The following is a 22,461-nucleotide window of genomic DNA, read 5'->3' on the forward strand; positions in this document are numbered from 1 at the left end:
AGTAACTCTTAGGTTGAGCCATTATGGACTGCCACACGTGGTGCCAAGAAAGAAAAGTTTCTGACTGGGCACAGTGGCTCACGCCTGTAATCCCAGAACTTTGGTAGGCCGAGGCAGGCAGATCACCTGAAGTCAGGAGTTTGAGACCAGCCTGTCCAACATGGCGAAAACCCACCTCTACTAAAAATACAAAAAGTAGCTGGGCGTGGTGGTAGGTGCCTGTAATGCCAGCTGCTCGGGAGGCCGTGGCAGGGAGAATCGCTTGAACCTGGGAGGTGGAGGTTGCAGTGAGCCGAAATTGTGCTACTGCACTCCAGCCTGGGCAATAGAGCCAGACTCCATTTCAAAAAGAAAAAAGAAAGAAAAAAAAAAAAAGAAAAGTCTGCTATGTCTCCTTTCACAAAAATAGAAACAGCGAAACAGCAACAAAGAACCAAGTAGAGTTTTTGGCAAAATAAACAGTGTCTTGTATTTCAAATTAAAACTCAAATTTAAAAAATTAGTTTTAGTTATCTCTGATGAATCATAATCTTGGACAGCCTGCTTAAAATTTTAGAGTCCTTGCACAGAATGGAAGTTGAAGCCCTCTTTAATATCCAATATTTAGAACAGCTTCCTGTTAGAGGACAATATAATGTATGCTATAGTCACAACAATAGGACAAATGATCATTTAAAGAATTTGCATACTGTAACTTCAAGGATCCAAATCTTACTGAGTTCAAAATTAAGCACTCAGGTCAGATTCTTTTTTGTAACAGGCATCCTATCGTAATTATGATACCAATACTTTGACCTCTGCCAAACAATTTAATATCAATTTAAAATTAGGGAAATTTAGTTCCATTGAAAATAAAATACTTACAAAAAAAATCGAAAGCCTCATGGAGAAATAATGCAATAGTTGAAAAAAGAAACTCTTTAAATATGCTGAACTAAATGGTATGTACAAATATGAATGACAGCCCTTCAGGCCCCAATTTTCCTGCCATCTCCCAGATGGTCATCACTCAGTCTTCCTGAAATGAACCTGTAATGTGTCTGTTTGCTATCTGCTATCACCAGTTTTCCAGTTTTTCCTTCAAATTGCAATTCTTACATTTTCGTAAGATAAGATCATTTAATTCACACAAATTCCTGGGAATCGTGAGACCACCTCAGGGCTTTATCTTCCTGATCCTGTTCTTGCAGTTTGCCTAACAATGTTGATGCAACAGAATAGAAAGTATTTTTCCCTGCCTGATAAGCCCAATTTTGACTTCATAGCTTATGTGGTAGCCTGTTTATAGAATAAACAAAGATAGCACAGAGTGCCTATGTTCAGAAGAATTCTGTGTTGATGGGGAGGAAAAGAAAACAAATAACTAAGAAAAAGTCTGCATACTTTAAAATGAGTGGATGTAAGGTCCCTCTATTGGGGGTATCAATTACTTAAATGACTTACACCCACAGCGTTTTAGTTCTCAAATGTTTTCAAGATTTAAAGAATCCGGAATAGTTACAGTTAGTCTTAGGTGTGGGTTCCATTAATCAAATCTGTAATCAAATACTCACTTGACTTCATTTGGGCTTTAATGGTTGAATGGTTTTTATAACCAAATTTACTAGTCACAGAGGCCTATGGGGCTGGGGAGGGGTTTAGCTTCACAAACTCTAGATTTTAGTCAAACGAAAAAGACCCAGGAGGCCAGTTCTATAAAGGTCAACATTATCTTTTTATGTTGGTAGCACCAATCTAATGGCATTACAGACCTAAAGCCCACAGTTATATCCTAGGGTTTCTGTGGTTTTCATTTGTCCCGGAGGACCCCCAAATAATGTACTGTGCTGGGACCTTATTTCCTTACAGGGACAGTACTGATATCAAATCATAGTTCCAGCTACACAAACGAGGCATACTACGGGCCAGGCACTATGCTAGGCACTTCCTATGTATGACTTCATCTTCCCAACAAACCTATGGTATAGATATTATGATTAACCTTCATTTTACAAATGAGGAAATGGGGCTTGGGGAGGTCACAGATCTTGTCTAAGTCCACACAATTAAAACATGGTGACTCTCAAACCCAGTAACTTCTGTGTTCCTTTCTTTTTCTTTCTTTCCTTTTTTTTTTTTTTTTTTTTTTTTTGAGACAGAGTCTTGCTCTATTGCCTAGGCTGGAGTGCAGTGGCATGATCTTGGCTCACTGCAACCTCTGCCTCCCAGGTTTAAGCAATTCTCGTGCCTCAGCCTCCTGAGCAGATGGGACTACAGGCGCCCACCATCATGCCCAGCTAATTTTTGTATTTTTAGTAGAAGTGGGGGTTTGCCATGTTGCCCGGCTGGTCTTGATCTCCTGAGCTCAGGCAATCGGCTCACCTCGGCCTCCCAAAGTGCTAGGATGACAGGCATGAGGCACCGTGCCCAGCCATCTGTGTTCCTTTCTAACATAAATATTAATGGTAGTAATTAATGAAAGCAACTTATATCCTAAGGGATTCCTCACACAGTGGCTGAAATGCTGGTTTCATAACCCATCTGTCCAGAAACCCGGGCCTTTCCCATCCCTCTAAGAACCCTCCCAGGCTGGGCTCCACAGGAATGTGTCCCTCTTATCTCCTGGGCAACTTGTACCCTGCTCTGAAGAGGGAGGAGCACAAGGCTGGCCTATCGAAGGTTCAAGAGCTTCTCTGCATGGAGCTGCAGGAACCCTGATAAAAGCACAGCAGGTGGGGACCTGGGCCCCATTGTATTCAAAGTAAAAACAGGCCAAAAACAAAGAAGAGAAGAGGGAGAAGGGGGAAAGAAACAATTTTCCAAGTAAGACTCTCACAAAAATGGTTACAATTCTTAAAGATATTTTCTTGGAATCTGTACAATTGCTTTAAAAAAAATTATATGCTACTCGCAGCCTTTCCTTTTCTTTCTTTCTTTTTTTTTTTTTTGAGATAGAGTCACTCAGGCTGGAATGCAATGGTGCTATCATGGCTCCCTGGAGCCTGAACCTCCTGGGCTCACAGGATCCTCCCACCTCAGCCTCCCAAGTAGCTGGGACTACAGGTATGCGCCATCATGCCTGCTTAATTTTTTTTTGTTTTTTATAGAAATGAGGTCTTGCCATGTTGCCCAGGATGGTCACCAACTCCTGGAGGCTCAAGTGAGTCTCCCATCTTGGCCTCCCAAATTGCTGGGATTACAGGCGTGAGCCACTGTGCCCGGCTACATGCTTCCCTTTTAACAGACCAGAAATTGTGACAAAGTTAAAATCTGCTCTAAGGTGGGCTGCTGAGCATGGCTCAGGCATCTGACGGGCTGCTCTACAACAAAGTGCATACTGCAGATGACAGTGTGGAAATCTATTTTTCATTATACAACTGTCACTTAAAGTACACATAATTCTTTGCTGTGTTTATAGAAGGAGTCATTTTTAATTCCCAAGGAAAATAGCAATTTGGAATCGTTTTTAGAAGCTTTAGAAAGGCAAGCAATAGAAAGAACATTTCACAAGAGGGATCCTTGTAGTGAATCATAGTTCACAATACTACCTGCACATGCTTCAAGACAAAGTGAATCACTCCTCCAGGATTACTATTGAGTATAGCTCTCATAATCTTGGCCTTACCACTGGAATTGCATTATACAGTAAAGCTAGCAAGATCAGGCCAAAGCCACTTCTCCAAGCCACTTCTCTCATGTATCTCCAAGGGCAGATATATGAACCCCTTGCAGTGTGAATGTAAAAATGCTGGTAGCAATCTAAATCCAAAAAACCTATAGTCCCACACTTGTAACTTTTGGTTTAAGACAATGTCATTGCTCTCAGAAAACCCATTAAGTCTACAAGTCTTCTTGCCCTGAGTAGAAAAAGAAGCCCCTGCTTACTTCTTCACCAAAGGAGCTGTAAGATCTGTAAATGTCACAGGTACATGAACACTCTAAACTAAGAATAATACTAGAGTATATATGAGATCGCTTATAAGATCCCTGCATAAAATATGGTCCAGTACAAGAGGAGGAGGTAGGCGGGAAAGATTTTGTAAAATGTTTAAGCTGAATTTCTGCAACCATATTACCACATGTATTTAAAATCAACTGTTCAGAAAATATCAACAAGGCAAAGACAAAAGTCTATAAAAAGTCTGTCAGTCTAGAGAGAACTTCCAAATCACAGGGCAAAATTTCAAATAATACTGTAGCTTCATTATTTGCTGGCCCTTGAATTCCATAGGCCAAAGGTATTTGGAAGAGGCAGGTCTAGCAAATGAAGTGACTATCACATGATCAGTACAACAAGTATCTCAACTACATTATGCGGCTGACAGCTCAGAACTTGTAATGTGTTTTAAAGAAAGGTGCTGGCTGGGCGCAGTGGCTCACGCCTGTAATCCCAGCACTTTGGGAGGCCAAGGCGGGTGGATCAGGAGTTCAAGACCAGCCCGGCCAATATGGTAAAACCCCATCTCTACTAAAAAAATATACGAAAAATTAGCTGGGCCTGGTGGCGGGTGCCTGTAATCCCAGCTACTTAGGGGGCTGAGGCAGAGAATTGCTTGAACCTGGGAGGCGGAGGTTACAGTGAGTCAAGATTGCGCCACTGCACTCCAGCCTGGGTGACAGAGCGAGACTCCATCTCAAAAATAAATAAATAAATAAATAAATAAATAAATAAATAAATAAATAAAATAAAGGAAGGTGCTTGAAATACACCCAATAGAGGTCCCTTTTCTTCCGAACATTTGTTTAGGCCTCTCAAAAGGGGCATCATTTTCATGAAAAGTCCATTTATGTGAACTTGGGGATAAGAGCCCTGGGGTTTTCCATTACAAACCAGTTGATGACTATTACTGTGTTCTGAAGAATTTCCTTTTTTAAAAAAGAAAATCCAACCCTAGGCCTTTCTGTACTTACTCAAATTTGGGCCTGATAATTTAAGTTTTAAAGTGCTCTGACATCCATCACTGCATTTCCTATGAGGTGTTATTCTATGCAGGAGAGAAAACTGAAGTCCAACTAGCATATCTAGCAGAGTCTGCTTCTTCTAGGCTTTTCTTTTTGCCAAAGATCTAGCAGCACAGATTTATTTGCTCCAAAGAAAGGTGGCTTCCCAAAAGGTACTCAGAGCCAGTGTAAATTGCAAAGTACAGAGGATGCTTTTTCTCCCAGAAATGGAAAACAACATTTCACAAACTGATATTCTGAGAAAGCATTCAAGAATTTAATCACGACCCTTTGGACTGAAATGCTGCAGTGATATTTTTACGACCCAAGAATTCCTAAGCTATTGCTGCTGTCCAGAGCACCCACTCTCTAACTGGCTTAAAATGTATGAAATGACGTAATGATTAAATATTTCCTAAGATGCATCTCAGAAGTGACCTCATGCATATGCATGATCACCAGTGATGGATTGAAAACAGATTAATTCTGCTCCACAGCTAAGCACGAAAACATTAAAAAAATGTCTGGAGTAGTTCATATTCCAGATGCGGACTCCTTCCCCTCCCGAAACTGCATCTGTGACATTTTCTTCATTCCCAATGACATAGTTATGATATTACACTCCATAGTGAAGTTCTTGGAATTAGCTTTCTTTCAGAAAATGGGTACATACCCTGTACATTTCTATCAGTCATTTAATTGGACTAGAAAAGTGACAGTATTTCTGTGGTTAAGAGGACTCTTTGTTTTTCCCTCTCTTAAACCATGAGAACTAGTCTAGTCTGTATACTATTCTAAATATCCCATCTATCTGCCCCAAACCACTGCTTACTTTGGCTGCTTCAAATAACACTGTATTATATGAGAAAGGCAGAAAACAGAACTACCACTGCTTTCTTTGTCTACAAAGAGGAAAGAAATACTGGATGTCATTTTACCTTCATGATGTTTTTCCAAATTAAAAAAAAAAAATACTGAGATGGGGTGTGGTGGCTCACTCCTTTAATCCCTGCACTTTGGGAGGCCAAGATGGGTGATTGCTTGAGCCCAGGAGTTCAAGACCAGCCTGAGCAACATGGCAAGACTGCATCTCTACAAAAAATACAAAAATTAGCTGGGTATGGTGGTGTGCATCTGTAGTCCCAGCTATTCCAGAGGCTGCAGTGGGAGGATCACCTGTAGCTGGGAGGTCAAGGCTGCCATGAACCATGATTGTGCCACCGCACTCCAGCCTGGGCAACAGAGTGAGACCTTGTCTTTAAAACAAAACAAAACAAAACACACACACACACACACACACAGGCTGGGCGCGGTGGCTCACGCCTATAATCCCTGGACTTTGGGAGGCTGAGGCAGGTCAATTACCTGAAGTTAGGAGTTTGAGACCATCCCGGCCAACATGGTGAAACCCAGCCTCTACTAAAAATACAAAAAATTAGCTGGGCGTGATGGTGGGTGCCTGTAATCCTAGCTACTTGGGAGGCTGAGGCAGGAGATTTACTTGAACCCGGGAGGTGGAGGTTGCAGTGAGCCAAGACCGCGCCATTGCACTCCGCGCCATTGCACTCCAGCCTGGGCAACGAGAATGAAACTACTTCTCAAAAAAAACAGAAACAAAAACAAAAACAGAAAAACCCTGAAATTAAAATAATACTTATTTAGTTTCATAATCAAATCAAACTATGTGAATTTTGTCTGTGTATAATTTTTTCCCCCGGAATTCAGCTTTTAGGGATTTTAGTTTTTGAGAAAAATTAGAAAGGATGAAAAATGTCATGAAGAGCTTGAAAGGATTATCAGCGTCCCATCATTGTCTGCTACAGGTTTTATTACCTCCACCTCACTAAAACCTACAAGCTGCCTCTTAGCTTGAAGACCCAAAAGCACAACCATCAAGAATTTCTGACAGTTTTATTCAATTTCACATCATTTAACTGCCTGTTGCCTATATGTTAAAGACCACGCTGAGTTATTTTATAGCCTTATTTCATCCTATCATTATTTTATACAAGGGAAAACTGAAGAGGTTGAGAGGAGCTTTCCTGGAATGCAAGCGATGCTCCTGTCTTTATACGCCACCCCCCATTTATTCCTCTGAACATGCTAAATTTCCATCCTACCCTTTTAGGAAACCTTAATCCAAGTTTCCTAACCACCTTAGAGTTGTTACTTGTTACACCAATTATATCATATCAAATATGGAATGCTATTATTTGAGTACTTCCTAGGACAGTGTGGATGCTATTTTAATGGAAATACTAAATAACAATATTTTACTTAATTTTTAATTAAAAGGTCTACGATCGCTATATGGCTTGCCAATAAAGACCTAACACAATTAGCAAGAACAAAAGCAAACAAAGCCCATCTTAGTGATAAGTACTGTGTTCTTAAAAAATAAAAAAAGAAAACACTCTCCATTTACCTGCATAGAGCCTCAATGGCATCTCTGTCCAAAAAATCATGCTCTCTCTTGACCAAGGAAATATAGATGGGGAACAAGAAATCTATAAGAAAAATAAACAAATGTATTTGTTGAGTGCCTATAACCCAGTTTGCCAAATAGCCAAGTTTACCAAAGCGGGGAAGAAACTCTTCAGCACTGTACTAAGCACCTCCTGTAGGACGCCTCATTCCCCATCAAGTTCTATGGGACAATAAGGCAATTCAAGCCAATCCTGCATCACTGTCCTAAAGGAGCTTCACCTTTAAAGTGGTGGAAACTCAAAATATTGCTTCTGGTCAAGAAGTGGTTCAGAACATGGTTTTTGTTTTGTTTTGTTTTGTTTTGTTTTGTTTTTTTGAGACGGAGTCTCGCTCTGTCGCCCAGGCTGGAGTGCAGTGGCTGGATCTCAGCTCACTGCAAGCTCCGCCTCCCGGGTTCACGCCATTCTCCTCCTCAGCCTCCCGAATAGCTGGGACTACAGGCGCCCGCCACCTCGCCCGGCTAGTTTTTTGTTTTTTTTTTTTTGTTTTTTGTTTTTTTTTTTTTTTGAGACGGAGTCTTGCTCTGTCACCCAGGCTGCAGTGCAGTGGCCGGATCTCAGCTCACTGCAAGCTCCGCCCCCCGGGTTCACGCCATTCTCCTGCCTCAGCCTCCCGAGTAGCTGGGACTATAGGCGCCCGCCACCTCACCCGTTTTTTGTATTTTTTAGTAGAGATGGGGTTTCACCGTGTTAGCCAGGATGGTCTGGATCTCCTGACCTCGTGATCCCCACGTCTCGTTCTCCCAAAGTGCTGAGATTACAGGCTTGAGCCACCTCGCCCGGCCCAGAACATTGTTATACCCTTAAACAAACCAGCGGGCAATAAGCCTCCAGTATAAATTATAATATAAGCCACAATGACTGTCAGAAGAATGCTGCCTTTTAATGTGGTTGGGCCGTGTGTACGTGTGTATCTTTGCTCACGTGTGATCAGGGAAAAGGTCACAGAAGAAAAACTGAGCCACAGAAAGATCTAGAGAACAATGAAAAGTGGTAGGAAATGGAATGTAGTCCACTCACGTGGCATCAAGAGCTAAGGAGAATTCAAGATAGGCTTTTTTAAAAACAAATATTAGCACTGCAATATGGCCTCATAGGAAATGATATAACTCCCCTAAAAAGAAAGGGTTGGCTATAAAGTTGCTATAGAACAGCAGAATCTCAACTCCTTTAATCTGTAGAAGAGTTCATTCCATTCTCTCAAGACAATGAAGAAGTTGTATCAGAATTGAAAAACCACAGAGGGGGAAAACAGTCAACTCAATGGAGGAATTCCTTTCTCCAGACGGCCTAAAAAGATCCCTTGGTAAGTAAATATACCCAAGAAAAGCAGAGTGGAAGTAGCCACTGTGGAAATTTACAACAGCTCTGAAATTGCCACTGGATAAAGGCAAGTTATCACCCTCTTGGAGTTCCAGTTATGAGGGCAAATCATGGGCCTCCTCAGTAGAATGCTACTACAGTACCAGGAGGAGGAGTGTCTCAGTGTGGGGTAACTCTTTGGACCAGACCTGGGTGAAATCAGTCATCACAGCAGGAAACTAGAATCACCACAAGCTAAAAAATTCTCTTTGGCTGGGCACTGCGGCTCACATCTCTAATCCCAGCACTTTGGGAGGCCAAGGAGAGAAGATCATTTGAGCTCAGGAGTTTGAGACCAGCCTAGGCAGCATGGCGAGACACTTTTTTTTAAATTTTTAAAATTTAAAAAAAATTTAAAAAAATTTTTTTGGGCATAGTGGCATGCGCCTGTGGTCTCAGCTACATGGGATGGTGAGGTGGAAGATCACCTGAGCCCCAGAGTTTGAGGCTGCAGTGAACTCTCATTATACCATTGCACTTCAGGCTGGATGACAGAGTGAGACCCTGTCTGAAAAAAATAAATAAAAAATAAAACATCCCTTTGGCCTTCAAAATGGCTAATGCCACACAGCGGAATAACATGGCTGTCAGCAGTTTTGGAGATGCAGGTAATTAGTCCTGTTTCAGTTCTTGTGGGTACATAACTGTTCATTATGTTTTTATTATTTCTTATGATCACTGGTTTTATGGAATGATATAGAATTCCTTATTCTTAGTAATCTATTTTCTAGAGATAATATATCAGAATGAATATAAACTTAGAGTCTATCCTTTATTTTCTGAAGGCTAGAGTTGGATTACCGACATTGTTCCCGAAATGATAATATAGGCAGACCAAGGAAGTGGCTAGTCCAAAGATTTATGAATATACAAAATTTAGTATCACAGAATTACATTTCTTCACTAATTTATAGACCAAGTCTCTCTTAGACAAATGATTAGTGGAACCATTATAATGGAAATAGAAAGATTTATAGTCAATGCAAACTGGAGCATTACTAAATGAAGCAAGACAGGTTGTAACACTGTTTGAAGGTTGTGACACTGTATTTTTTTTTGTTTGTTTGTTTGTTTTTAAGTTTTTAAAATAGAGATGCAGTCTCACTATGTCGGCCAGGTTGGCCTTGAACTCCTGGCCTCAAGCGATCCTCCCACCTCAGCCTCCCAAAGTGCTGGGATGACAGGCATGAGCCACCATTCCTGGCCTGTATTTCACTGTGAATACACACCAAGATGAAATAACAGAGCTGATATTAAGGAATATTTTTTAATATTTACACAGTATAACATCAGATGTATAAATGTAAAGTGAAATTTTCACATGCTTGTTACCTATATCTGAGAAAGTAACTATATTATTTTAGGAATTTCTAAGTTAGTATACACAGAGCAATATTTCAGATTCCTTTTCTAATCCAAATTAACAATTTTTAAAAAAATCTGGTAGGTATTAAATGCAAGTGAGGAGTGAAAGAATTAAATCAGTAATTTTCTTTTATTTGCCTGGACTGGCTTTTAAAAGATGATAGTTTACTGATGTACCGAAGACGTTCTCTGAATTCAACTTCCACTGTGGGTTGAAAGGCAGGAAGTATAAATTGCCAAGTACCCAAATCAAGCTAAACACGGGGACATGTGTGGGTTGGTATGGCATGTATGGTGTATGTACTCACCCAGCACACGGTGGCAGGAAAAACGGGGAGGCGACAGCCCAGAACAATACGCAGTATTCCCCAAAAATAGGCTTACGCTTCAAAAGACTTGGGAACATGAGGGGACCCCAAATGTAACCTGTGCAAATGCACCCTGTGGTTTATGATTAGGAAAGAAGTGACACAGGGACTGGAATTGGGTCTTAGCAAACATACATATCACAAGAAAGTGCTACCTGGCAGCAAATCAATGCCAAAAATGAGCATAATTGAAGAAAACTTAATTTCTAAATAGGAGAACAAAAGGACAGCCGCTTTGGTGTCACTGCCAATGCAGTTATCTTTCCTTATCTCCGGTAGAGCTATGAATTGAAAATCCAATAGAATGCTGGTCCCCCTTCCCCCAAAGCCCTTTTAAATGTTAACAGGTTAAAACTTCTCTCTAAAGGAAAGACAAGCAACTCCACCAAAATAAGCATGCAAGTTAATCAAAATAAATTGGTTGGAAATATTCTCTGGAATGAAGAAACTAAGATATTTTACACAGTCCAACAATAAAACAATTCAGAATCCATCTTCTTGGAAAAAAATATCATACAATCAATCTAGGCTGCATAAGGAAGACCGGGTATTCTAACTTGAGAATCACTTTACTATTCACCCAACCTTTGTTTGAAAGTTACCCATAAAACGCATTAGTTCATAGCTGTAATTATTTTAAACTGACTTCATATAGAGAATAATGAAACTCCCATTTAAATGAGCAGCCTAGGCCAGGCGTAGTGGCTCATGTCTGTAATCCCAGCACTTTGGGAGGCCAAGGTGGGTGGATCACCTGAGGTCAGGAGTTCAAGACCAGCTTGGCCAACATGGTAAAACCCTGGCTCTACTAAAAAGACAAAAATTAGCCGGGCATGGTGGCACACACCTGTAACCCCAGCTACTCAGGTGGTTGAGGCAGGTGAATCACTTGAACCCAGGAGGCAGAGGTTGCAGTGAGCCAAGATCGCACCACTGTATTCCAGCCAGGGCGACAGAGCAAGACTCTGTCTCAAAACAAACAAATAAATAAATGAACAGCCCATTTATCTTGACATGCATGGAGCGTGAGCACTCCCCACGGTATGCAGAAGCTGAGAGAATGATCTCAGTATCCAAGAAATCCCCAGGGCACTGCTAAGAAAATGAGATGGTAAGAATTCAGCCCAGATCCTATATTTTTTTTTAACCATTTTTCTCAATTGAAAAACTGAATGCCACAGAAAACATAATATTCATTAAAAGACGACCTAGAGAAAAGTGAGATGCCCAATTACAAATGGTGGGAAAGGTATCTGCAACACATGACCAATGAAAGATTAGCATTTAGAATAAAAAGAGCTCTTATAAATCACGCAGAGAAGCATAATGTGAGCAAACAAATGTGGCCAAGTGACATGAATAAATGCTTCTTACCATTAAGGATTAGGGAAATGGCAGTCAAAATCTGTATATCATTTTATATCCATTTGGTTGGCAAAAATTAAAGTCTGACAATATCAAGTGTTGAGGGAATGTGGATACATAGATTGGTAAGAGTGAAAATCGGCACACGCACTTTCGAAAAACTTGCATTGTAAAATTGAACATACATATTCTTTATTACCCAGTAATTCTGCTCCTAGGGATAGAAGTGAGATGAATTATTATGCATGTACCACAAAAGATAGATGCAAGAATGTTCACAACAGCACAGCTTATAAAAGCAAAACAGAGAAAGCCAAAATACCTGCCAACCAGAGTGTGGATGTGAATAAACTGTGGTTTCTTGTGTAATACACAATGGTGTATTACACAGGAGCCAAAGCAAATGAGTAACAGGCCATACAGTATAGAAGAATCTTTTTTTTTTTTTTTTTTGAGAGGGAGGGTCGCTCTGTCGCCCAGGCTGGAGTGCAGTGGCCGGATCTCAGCTCACTGCAAGCTCCACCTCCCGGGTTTACGCCATTCTCCTACCTCAGCCTCCCGAGTAGCTGGGACTACAGACGCCCGCCACCTCGCCCAGCTAGTTTTTTGTATTTTTTAGTAGAGACGGGGTTTCACCGGGTTAGCCAGGATGGTCTTGATCTCCTGACCTCGTGATCCGCCCGTCTCGGCCTCCCAAAGTGCTGGGATTACAGGCTTGAGCCACCGCGCCGGGCAGAAGAATCTTAACAATACAATATGAAGTGAAAAATAAAAACCCCAAGAGATTACATACAGCACAGTACCCTCTTTATAAAGGTAAAAATAACTTTGTAAAAATGTACTTTTCAGGAAATGCAATAGAATTATATAAAAAGAAAGGAAGAAAATGATAGTCTTCAGGATGCTGATTACTTTAGGCAGGGAGTGGCAGATGGGGGAGTGGCAGGCGGCAGACGGGGGAGTGGCATGGGCATGTTATCAAGGTGCTAGTTTTTGTTTTCAGTGGTGGGGGTCTTGCATGCTTACTACATTTTTTTTTTTTTAAATAAAACATTTAAACTATAAAACTGCTGAAAATAAGTCACAGATCAGTAATGTTCGCGAACAAAGGATTACGATTATGCCAACTTTTAAAAAATGGCATTCCCAGCTTATCTTCATAAAGTTGTGCATACTGGGGGAAACCAGTTGCCCGTAGCCAATCACAAGCTTCCTTGGCTTCAATTTCTAGAACAGAATTAGAAGAAAAACAAAATTAGCCGTGTGTACCTCAGCATGCTTATTTTCCCTGAATAAGCTTTGATTTTATGATACAAGCAAAACACGACTACCGTAGAAAATACGGAGAAGCAAACAGACATACACGTTTAATTCAAATGGTTTACATTTTGTATGCGTCTTTTCTGATTATTTTCACACGTACATGAGGATGTATTTTCCCTTTACGAAAAGTAAAAATGGGGTCCTGGGAGCAAGTTACTCATTTTGTGCTGCTTCTGAAGTGCTCTGATTACAAATGGTTATGAAAATAAGGCATCATGAGAAAGTTGAAGAGAGATTAAATAACTCATTTTAAGCCTGGCCGGCCTATTATACTACTTTTCACTTCAACAAAAGGCCACAAAGTACCTCCACCAACATGCTAAAATAGAATTTATCTGAGTAAAGTCACAGGCTTTCTGACACCCAGGGGTTGGGTGCTTCAAAAGCCCCTGACCTTGCGTTGTCTCACTGTTGAGTGCTCAGGTACTCATCGGGTATTAATCCAGTAGGAGAGGCCCAGGCTGTCACGGAACATGGAGGGCACGAAGTCAGTAAATCCCACAATCTTGGCAGGCAGAAATGGCTAATAAAGCTTCTACCTCCCTGTGGTTTAACATCTTGTAGATAGTATCCATAAACAGAAAGGCCAAGAGCAACTGACATACTGTGTTAAAACTCACTGGAGCACATATTTACAATCCTGTTACAACTGACTCCTAGGACCTCCTCAGGTTTGTAAATGCACCAATCAGTGCTCTGTGTCTGGCTATTCTAGTGGGGACTTGGAGAACTTTTGTGTCTAGCTAAAGGATTGTAAATGCACCAATCAGCACTCTGTGTCTAGCTCAAGGTTTGTAAACACACCAATCAGCAACCTGTGTCTAGCTCAAGGTTTGTAAATGCACCAATCAGCACCCTGTCAAAACAGACCAATCAGCTCTCTGTAAAATGAACCAATAAGTAGGATGTGGGTGGGGACAGATAAGGGAATAAAAGCAGGCTGCCTGAAGCCTGGTAGACTTGCTGGGTGGCTAGATCCAGAAGAGAGATAACAATTACTACACTTCAGCTCTCAGGAAGCCCCATCCATAGAGAAAAGGGGGAGGCTGCCACATCAAGGGAACACCCCATGGGACAAAAGAATCTGAACAACAGCCTTCAGCCCTAGGCCTTCCCTTTAACAGAGCCTACTAAAATGAGAAGGAACCAGAAAACCACCTCTGGTAATATGACAAAACGTTGGTTAACACCCTCCAAAAATCACAATAGCTCACCAGCAATGGACCCAAACCAAGAAGAATCCCCTATTTATCTGAAATAACTCAGGAAGTTAGTTATTAAGCTAATCAGGGAGGCACCAGAGAAAGGTGAAGCCCAACGTAAGGAAATCCAAAAAAAAAAAGATACAAGAAGTGAAGGGAAAACTATTTAATGAAATAGATAGATAGCATAAATAAAAAGCAATCAAAACTTCTGTAAACAAAGGACACACAGAAATGCAAAGTGCTCTGGAAAGTCACAGCAATCACAGTGATAGAATCAAATAAGAAGAATTCAGAGCTCAAAGACAAGGTATTTGAATTAACCCAATCCAACAAAGACAAAGGAAAAAAAATAAGGAAATATAAACAAAGCCCACCTGAGAATCAGATCAAGAACTCAACCCATTTTACAATAGCTGCAAAAAAAAAAAAAAAAAAAAAAAAAAAAAACCTTAGGAATATACCTAATCAAGGAGATGAAAGACCTCTACAAGGAAAACTACACAGTGCTGCTGAAAGAAATCATAGGTAACACAAACAAAGGGAAACACATTCCATGCTCATGGATGGGTAGAAACAATAATGTGAAAATGACCATACTGCCAAAAGCAATCTACAAATTGAATGCAATTCCTATCAAAATACTACAATCATTCCTCACAGAATTAGAAAAAAAAATTCTAAAATTCATATGGAACCAAAAAAGAGCCTGTATAACCAAAGCAAGATTAAGTAAAAATAACAAATCTGGAGGCATTACACTACCTAATTTCAAGCTATGCTACATATTCACCAAAACACCATGGTACTGATATAAAAATAGGCACACAGACCAATGGAACAGAATAGAGAACCCAAAAATTAACCCAAATACTTACAGTCAACTGATTCTTTGAAAAAGCAAACAAAAACATAAAGTGGGGAAAGGACACCCTTTTCAACAAATGGTGCTGAGACGGTTGCCTAGCCATATGTAGGAGAATGAAATTGGATCCTCATTTCCCACCTTATAGAAATCAACTCAAGATAGATTAAGAACTTAAACCTAAGACCTGAAACCATAAAAATCCTAGAAGATAACATTGGAAAAACCCTTCTAGACATTGGCTTAGGCAAAGAGTTCATGACCAAGAACCCAAAAGCAAATACAATAAAAACAAAGACAAATAGGTGGTACTTAATTAAACTAAAGAGCTTTTTCATGGCAAAAGGAACAGTCAGCAGAGTAAACAGAAAACCCACAGAGTGGAAGAAAATCTTCACAATCTATACACCTGACAAAGGACTAACATCCAGAATCTACAATGAACTCAAACAAATCAGCAACAAAAAAACAATCTCATCAAAAAGTGGGCTAAGGACATGAACAGACAATTCTCAAAAGAAGATATACAAATGTCCCAAAAAAATGAAAAAATGCTCAACATTACCAACGATCAGGGAAATCAAAATCAAAATCATCATGCAATATCACATTACTCCTGTAATAATGGCCATAATCAAAAAAATAAAAAAATAGTAGATGTTGGCATGGATGCGGTGAACAGGGAACACGTCTACACTGCTTATGGGAATGTAAACTAGTATAATCACTATGGAAAACAGTGTGGAGATTTCTTTAAAAACTAGAAGTAGAACTACCATCTGATCCAGCAATCTCACTACTGGGTATCTACCCAGAGAAAAAGTCATTAAATGAAAAAGATACTTGCACATGCATGTTTATAGCAGCACAACTTGCAACTGCAAAAACATGAAACCAACCCAAATGTCCATCAATCAAAGAGTGGATAGAGAAACTGTATATATACAATGGAATACTACTCAGCCATAAAAATGAATGAATTAATGGCATTTGCAGCAACCTGGATGAGACTGGAGACTATTATTCTAAGTGAAGTAACTCAGGAATGGAAAACCAAACATCGTATGTTCACACTTATAAGTGGCAGCTAAGCTATGAGGATGCAAAGGCATAAAAATGACACAATGCACTTTGGGGACTCAAGGGGAAAGGGTGGGAAGGGGTGAGGGATAAAACACAATAAATAGGGTTCAATGCACATTGTTTGGGTGATGGGTGCACCAAAATCTCACAAATCACCACTAAAGAAATTATTTGTAACCAAACACCACCTGTTCCCCAATAATCTATGGAAATTTAAAAAAGTTAAAAGCAAACAAATATATAATAATAAACCAAAAAAATGTCATCTAAATGCCCACAAGTAACAAGCATCCACAAGGATAGAGCCTAGCTAAAGTTTCATATCTCTATACTTTAGTAGTTCACAACTGGGGAACTACTAAATGTCCCCAGGGGACATGAGGCAATGTTTGGAGATATTTTTGGTTATCACAACTTGGGAGCAGAGGTAGTGCTACTAGCATCTAGTGGGTAGCCAGGAATGCTGCTAAACATCCTACGATGCAATGTCAACAGCACCGAGAATTATCCAGTCCAAACTGTCAATAGCACCAATACTGAGACATTGCCACACAGATAGAAGCCTTTGTTTAAAAATCCCTCCCTGGGTCAAACAACTATGATCAGAATAGCAAGATCAAGGACAATGAAGGAGTGACATCTGTAAGGAGTCGCTCTGAAGGGGACAATGTATTAGAATAGAAAATGATTGGCCTAATATGTCCAGATAACACAGAGCACCCTTTTTTTGGCTATCACATATTGTTTTTTCTCATACCTCCATCCTTAGGACCTCTACTTGACTGAAAGTTAATATGTTCTAATATCTACGTGTTTCTCTTTTTTTTTCTTACGGATTATATTCATATACACACAGAATAGAATAGAATAATGTAGACATCACCCAGCTTTACAAAATATCAACATTGGGTCATTTTTCATTCACCTAGGCTTCTACCACTTTTTTATTAGTTTTCCTAGGGTCTCTAAAAGCAAATCTCAGACAACATATTATTTCATTCATTAATATTTCAGTTTCTCCCCTATATATTTACTGCTGAAGAAAGATGTTCAGGATGAACTGGGTATGATCAACTTAGTAGTGGGCAATGATACAAAGAAATGAATCAGATCAAGCAAGGAGGCGAGAGGAAAGACCAAACGAAGATCCCAGATCCAGACAGGAAGAAAAGTAAGCCCTTTATGTCTACAAGAAGTGAGCCAAGGGATGCACACCAAAATATGGTAAAGGCCAAAGCATTTATGGTAGCTGCAATCAGATAAAGATCCAATAGCTAAGACCCATACAGAAACTAAGGCAGAGTGAGATGAGATCACATAGATGACAATGATAAGCCAAGTGTCGGGATCAGGAATGTTAGTAAGTCCCAATGCTATTGCCAACTCTAACAATTTGATAGCTACATGTAGTGCTACAGTAAGGATTCTGGCACTCCAAGGAGTGGGAAAAATCCAGGATGAGTGGGGGAATAGGCAAATGGTAGCAACTATGCCACAGAGTTGTCCTATATTATCTGGGACTAAAGTAATAACACCTGAAGAGGGAGCAAAGCTTCCACGTAAAAGGCAAGTGATACCTGAAAATCCAGGAGGCCACGTTGAAGTCTAGTCTGCTCCTTGGCATTCTGCCTATTCCCTATGTAGGTTTCCCTGCATTCACAAGTTTGGTCAAAAAATACTTAGAACCTAAGAGCTACATACCTTTCAAGTGTGCTATTACTATGTCAAAATAAAAGTCGGACGCTAAGACTCCACATATGTGCTTATGGGAAGGATTTTAAACCACTGGTTTAAATCAAAGATGCTCAACTCATAAACATACAGACCAGAGAAAAGACATGTACACCTGCTCTTCTGGTATTCAATCTCCAAAGAGCAGCCTGAATATTCTTTTCAAAATTCAAATATGATCATACCATTCCTTGCTTAAAACCCTTCAGTAATTCTCACTTTTCTCCCAAATGAAGTCCCAAATCCTAGCACAGCCTGACTTGGCCCTTACCCACTTTCCTTCCTCTAATGGCACAGCACTCTGCCTTACTCTCCATCCACATTGGCCTTATCTTCCTTTCTCAAATAAGAATTATGCTCTTGTTATGCTCCAGGCACTGTGTTAAGCACTTTACATACATTCCATTTAATCCCCTCAAAATCTTATGGCATAAGTATAATTATTGTCTCAACAAGAGAGGCAAGTGCCTTGCCATGAAAGAGCCACATAGTGTCTAATAAAAGCTTCACTACACATGCTTCAACTATAGCCTTCTGCAACAGAGATTTGTCAAAAGTGTAAGAAATTTGATTTTAGATCACAAGTAAGCACTAGTCTCAAATCATTGGGTTTTTTTTTTTATTAAGTTAGCTATAAAAATACAGTAATGCCCCCACTTAACCCAGGTAAGACCTCTGATCATCTGTAGCTTTGAACTAGAAGTTGGCTTAAAAAAAGAAATAAAAAGGCTAAAAGGTCTATAGTGAAATCCATGAACGTTATATGATAGGACAAGCAGAGTTGCATGCAGGCTCCAACAATTAGGTGAACCATATCGTGGTAAATTACATGTGGACACAATGGCCAGTGAGAGTAAGAGCTGCTAGACAATTTCGAGAGTAGGCCAGATCTTGTCTTCTTTATATTTCTTCTGTACGATCTGAAAGTATTTGATTTTAATAAGTGATAATATAATGCACTTAACAATGTGTCAATGCATCACAGCTTAATTCAATATTTGAGATTCATAAATCTAACCCTGAATCAAATAGGACTTAAGTTGGGAAAGTATTGTGCAAATGTTTTCATTCTAAATAATTAAAATGTAAGTTTTTATTCTTACAGGTTTAAGCTTAAGTTTTTAAAATTCTGCATTATCTCTATGATATTGGTTAAATGGAGTGTCCAACTTTAACAATCATATTATATATGTGCATGTATGTTTTTAATATTTATTGCTTTTCTAATTGCAAAAGTACTGAAAATTCCTTGTACATACTTTTGAAAATGCAGAAAAGGGCAGAGAAAAATTTTAAAGACCAGAACCCAAAGATGACTATTCTGCTAAAAACTCTGACATATATTCTTCCAGATTATATACCTATATATATAGAGAGTATATATTCCCTTTTATAAAACTATGAAAATATTGTAAAAATTTTTGTATAATTTTTAGAAGTGTAACACTTATCTTTCCGTGTTCTTAACTATTTTTCTGGAACAAGGCTTTTAAATAGCTATGTGTGTATTTTTATTGTAACCTAACTCAATACTTTTTTGAACATTGTGGAATATAAAATATAAATACTAAACCTCCTAGCATAGTATTAGTTTAATCTGATTTTTATCATTATTAAAAGGCAAAACAACTTACCTTCTAATGTAAATTAGAATAATTTGAAATATGAGACTTGAATTTAATTACATATTCAAATTATTTAATGGATCAAGAACTCTATAACATTCAGATTTTTCAACCAAATAATATGGTATTCTGAAATCATGGAACCAAAAGTATATTATCACAGGTTTTAAAATATGATGATTAGATTGATGAGGATTGTAAAGACTTTCTTTTGCATAAGAAAAATAAATAGCTCACAGAATTCAGAGCCAATCAGTATTGATTTTAAGCGGATTCTTTATGAGGGAGGAAAATCATAATTCTCCAAAAGAAGCAGAAGAGGAAATGACAGAGCATGTAAATTACAGTAATTTTTAAAGCTTTGTATTTTGAAATAATTTTAGATTTACAGAAGTGTTACACAGAAAGTACCGCTTCCTTTTGTATTCCAATCTTAATATTTTACATAATCATGGTACATTTATCAATACTTAAGTTATTGAAATGGGTACACTATTAACCAAAGTTCAGATTTCATCAGTTTTTCCAATAATGCCCTTTTTCTGTTCCAGGATCCAAAGCAGGTTACTATGTTGTACTTAGACTTGATATCGCCTTAGTTTCCTCCAGTCTCTGAGAGTCCCTCTGCCTTTCCTTGTTTTTTCATGACTTTATAACTTTTGAAGAGCACTGCTGTGGTGTATATTTTATAGACTGTTTCACAATTTGGGCTTGTTTGATGTTTTCTCATGATTATACCAGGGTTAGGAATCCTTGACAAGAATTCTATACAGATGAAGTACCCCTCTCATCACATCACACTTGGAAGTACATATCAGTATGACTTATTACTGGTGATGGTAAATGATATGGTTTGGATCTGTGTCCCATCCAAATCTCATGTTTAACTGTAATCCCCAGTGTTGGAGCTGGGGCCTGGTAGTAGGTGACTGGATCATGGAGGCAGTTTCTCATAAATGATTTAGCACCATCCCTTCCATCCTGTTCTTGTGAGAGTGAGTGAGTTATCATGAGATCTGGTTGTTTAAAAATGTGTAGCACCTCCTCTTCTCTCTCTTCCTCCTGCTCCAGCCATGTGAAGATGCCTGCTCCAGCTTTGCCTTCCACCATGAGTAAAAGCTCCCTGAGACCTCCCCAGAAGATGTTGCCATGCTTCCTGTATACCCTGCAGAACCATTAGCCAACTAAATCTCCTTTCTTTTTTTTTTTTTTTTTTTTGAGACTGAGTCTTGCTCTGTCGCCCGGGCTGGAGTGCAATGGCCGGATCTCAGCTCACTGCAAGCTCTGCCTCCCAGGTTTACGCCATTCTCCTCCTCAGCCTCCCGAGTAGCTGGGACTACAGGCGCCCGCCACCTCGCCCAGCTAGTTTTTTTTTGTATTTTTTAGTAGAGACGGGGTTTCACGGTGTTAGCCAGGATGGTCTCCATCTCCTGACCTCGTGATCCGCCCGTCTCGGCCTCCCAAAGTGCTGGGATTACAGGTTTGAGCCACCGCGCCCAGCCTAAATCTCCTTTCTTAAAAATTCCCAGTCTACAGGCTGAGACAGAATTGCTTGAACCCGGGAGGCAGAGTGTTGCAGTGAGCCGAGATCGCGCCACTGCACTCCAGACTGGGCCGAAAGAGTGAGACTCCGTCTCAAAAAAAAAAAAAAAAGAAAAAGAAAAAAAAGTTACCCAGTCTCATGTATTTCTTTAGAGCAATGTGAGAACAGACTAAACAGTAACCTTGATCACTTGATTAAGATAACGTCAGCCAGGTTTCTGACTATAGTTACTAATTTTCCCTTTCCGTATTATTTTCATTAGAAATTACTAAATCTAGACCACACTAAAGAAGGCAAAATTAGGCACTGCCTCCTGAAGGGGAGAGAATCTAACACTTTATGAAATCCAAGGTATGTATTTTTTCCTTTCATGCTTATGCTTTTAGTGTCATATCTAAGAAATAGTTGCCTAATCAAAGATCATGAAGATGTGTGCCTGTTTTTTTTTCTAAGAATTGTATAGCTTGAGCTCTTACATTTACATCTTTGATCCATTTTAAGTTTTGCATTTAGGTAAGGGTTCAACTCAACCTTATTTACTTGCATATAGATATCCAGTTGTCCCAGCACCACTTTTAAAAAAAGGCTATTCTTTCCCAATTGAATTTTCTTGGAATCCTTGTTGAAAATCAATTAATTATAAATTTAAGGTTTATTTCTGGATTCTCAATTCTATTCCACTGATCAATGTATCTGTCCTTAAACCAGCACCACATTGCTTTGACTACTGTTGTTTTCTAGTAAGTTTTGAAATTGAGAAGTGTTCTGTGCTGAACTTTGTTTTTCTTTTTCAAGATTATTTTGGCTATTATTGCTTCCTTGCATTTTCATATGAATTTTAAGATTACCTTGTCAATTCCAGCAAAAAGGGGTATCTGGGATTTTGATAGGATTGCACTGAATCTATAGATCAATTTGAAGACTATTGTCCTCTAAACAAGTCTAAGTCTTCCAATCCATGTCTTTCTTATTTTGGTATTTTTTTATATGGTGCTTTTAAGTTTTCACTGTGCAATTCTCACAATTTTTTGTAAAATTCATTCCTATTTTATTCTTTTTAATACTCTCATAAATGAAATTAACTTCTTAAATCCATTTTTATCTATTGCTAAAAAACCATATTTATCTGGTTTATCTATTGCTAAAAAATAGAAGTATATAATTGAATCTTGCATATTGATTATGTATCCTACAACATTGCTAAAATTATTAGTTCTGATAAT

The 22,461-nt window shown here is 39.2% G+C and overlaps 1 pseudogene; it reads right to left on the reverse strand.

The window, feature by feature from the left end:
- Positions 1-22,461, reverse strand: part of LOC105484285 (rho GTPase-activating protein 7-like) — a 71,679-nt pseudogene that overhangs the window by 18,175 nt on the left and 31,043 nt on the right.

This window comes from Macaca nemestrina, chromosome 6 (genome assembly GCF_043159975.1).
Source record: "Macaca nemestrina isolate mMacNem1 chromosome 6, mMacNem.hap1, whole genome shotgun sequence".
NCBI classification, from domain to species: Eukaryota; Metazoa; Chordata; class Mammalia; order Primates; family Cercopithecidae; genus Macaca; species Macaca nemestrina.